Genomic DNA, 2,749 nt, shown 5'->3' on the forward strand with positions numbered 1-2,749 from the left:
TGTCGCTCGGACGCCCGCGGGTTTTGCGGGACAGAGTCCTGCGCGCGAGCAGCACACCAGGTTCCGGCTTGGCGAGGTGGGGTGGGGGGCGGGCATTAACCTGTAACTGGGAACCTCGGTTCCGGGCGATGCTAGTCGAGAGGGCCTGTAAGCTGGCGATAAAGCGCGCGAAGGTCCCAACGGTCACGTGTCAAGAGGAAGTGAAGTTGCGGGGGGTCGGGGGGGGGTTGCCCTCGCAGAGGGCCTGCAGACAGACCCCTGAGGACCAGGGGGCCACTCCGGATCCCATCAGATACTGTGTCCACGTCACAGGTTCCTCCCGGGAGCCTGTAAACATGCCTGCACGCGGGAAGGCTCCCGCATAAAGACCCACCCGTTCTAGGGGCGGCCCCCTGCCCAGGGGCCTGTAAAGATTTTTATGTGCCAGAGAGTGTCCTTAGAGAAGAGTGTCGACTCGAGTGCTTCCTTAGGGTGGGCATAGGTAAGGAGTGAGGAACTGGGAGCCTCCCCAAATAATTTGCAAGTAGACACTTTGATTCTGGGAGATCCCCAGAAGGGGTGTGTGCAGAGATGGATAGTACTGAGGAGACCCCTCTGGAGAAATGTGCAATTAGACACCCATTTCTGGGAGGTCACAGTGGAATCCTGTCAATAGACATAAATAGACTAGAGGCCCAGAGCACGAATTCGTGCACAAGTGGGGTCCCTCGGCCTGGCCGGCAATGGGAGGGGTGGGGGTGATCGGGACAGCTGGCCAGAAGGAGGAACCGCGGGAGGTGGGCCGGCCACAGGAGGTTGGCTGTGGGAACATACTGACCACCAGGGGGCTTTTATATCCTATATAATAATCCTATATAATAAAAGGGTAATATGCAAATTGACCCTAACAGCAGTCATTCCGGGAATGACTGGTCACTATGACACACACTGACCACCAGGGGGGCAGATGCTCAATGCAGGAGCTGCCTATTGGTGGTCAGTGCACTCCCACAGGGGGAGCTCTGCTCAGCCACAAGCCAGGCTGATGGCTGCCAGTACAGTGGTGGTGGCGGGAGCCTCTCCAGCATCCTCAGCAGCACTAAGGATGTCTGACTGCAGCTTAGGCCTGCTCCCCGCTGGCAAGTGGACATCCCCTGAGGGCTCTCGGGCTGCCAGAGGGATGTCTGACTGCCAGTTTGGGCCCGATCCCCCAGGGAGCGGGCCTAAGCCAGCAGGTGGTCATCCCCTGAGGGGTCCCAGACTGGGAGAGGGCACAGGCCGGGCTGAGGGCCGCCCCCCCCCCAGTGCACAAGTTTTTGTGCACCAGGCCTCTAGAGTATATATAGATGGGCTTTATACATTTTGGGGGAATCCCCCAAAGGAGTTTGGAAACAACATTGAAGGTCTCCAAGTTGCATGTAGGTGGACCCTTATTCTGGGTAACTGTCCACAGGGGCTGTTAAATAGACTCAAATACTGTGGAGGTTTCCAGAATAACAGGCAAATGGACACCTCTTTGCATGGGAAGGGGGCCTGTAGGTACGTAAACGCTGTCGGGGCAGAATCCCCACGGAGGCTGAACACAGACACTTAAGCGCTACGGAGGTCGCCAGAATAATGAGTGAGCAGACGCTTAATTGCCAGGGCGGGAGGAGGGAGTCCCAAGTTCTGCGGGGAATCTTGCACTGAGATTGTAAACAGTCATTTAAGCCTGAATGAATCATTTCCATAAACATTTGTAAGCAGGCCCTGTCCTCCTGTCTTCAGTCCAGTTTGTGGCTGGGGAAGGGGTCACAGAACAGTGAGAGTAGCTAGGCAAGTCCCTACCTGGCTAGCGAAAGTACTGCATCCTGTCAACAGACACTTCAAGTCACTCACGTGGACCTGTTAATGTCCCCTTGCACTGGGACAGGTTTGGAGGGCGCTCACTGAATGATTTCACAGGCACTTGAGAGCTCGCTAAGCAAGAGTCAGCAAGCTTTTTCTGTAAAGGGCTGGGGAGGAATTCCTTTAGACATGCATGCCGTACTGTCTCTGTCTCTGGCATTGAATCAAGAAGGCAGCTATAGACAGTTTGTAAACTGATGGCTGTGTTCCGATAAAGCTTTATTTACAAAAACAGAAGGCAGAGCCGATTTGGTCCTGAGGTTGCAGTTTGCCAACTTGACCCATGAGCAATAGCAGTTGGTCTTACAGCCCTGTAACCGCACAGACAAGTGCTCAGAGACTTCCCTAGAAAGATGTGTAAACACCCGGGAAAGTGCCGAGGTAGCTGTAGACAGACACGTAAGTGGGGAGTGGGTCACACAGATTACATACATTTTATAACTGAACACTGGTGAGACCTTGCAGTGTAATGGATGGTGAGCCACCAGGAATGGAAGGTAACCGACACTGAAATGTTGAGGGACACCAGATGAAGAGAGGCCTTGAATGTTGGAGCCCCCCTCCCCCCCCAAACGCCAAATGCCAGTAAGGCTTCATCGGAGGAGGAGTTGTCTCACTGAGGATCACGCTGCTGATTTGTGAGGAAATGCCTTACAGCATTTTGAGAAAGAGAATGTCCCATTTTTATGTGACCCACCTCTATGAATTATATATGTGTTGGGGCAAAGCGATTAATAGTTGGGAATGGTTTTGGTTACAAGTAGAAGTGTATTTGTTTTCTTACTGAATCTTGAGGTAGGCAATTCAAGGTTAATAGAGAACCCCTGAACCTTATATCTTGTTCTACCAGCCTTCCTTCCATTAAGTTGCCTCACAGCCCACA

General features: G+C 53.2%; 1 protein-coding gene across 6 annotated transcripts in view; it reads left to right on the forward strand.

Annotated features, from left to right (window-relative positions):
- SMG9 (SMG9 nonsense mediated mRNA decay factor) overlaps positions 1 to 2,749 on the forward strand; it is a 23,961-nt gene that overhangs the window by 343 nt on the left and 20,869 nt on the right. The window contains exon 1 of one of the 6 annotated variants that reach the window (XM_014533540.1): positions 7 to 76. The exons of 4 other annotated variants lie outside the window; for them this stretch is intronic. The gene's annotated coding sequence lies outside the window, so the exon portion shown is untranslated. Of the gene's footprint in view, positions 1 to 6; positions 77 to 2,749 lie in introns of those variants that run through there. One more of the 6 variants, XM_014533541.1, reaches the window with a different exon arrangement.

The sequence above is a fragment of the Myotis brandtii genome, unplaced genomic scaffold, assembly GCF_000412655.1.
Source record: "Myotis brandtii unplaced genomic scaffold, ASM41265v1 scaffold987, whole genome shotgun sequence".
NCBI lineage: Eukaryota > Metazoa > Chordata > Mammalia > Chiroptera > Vespertilionidae > Myotis > Myotis brandtii.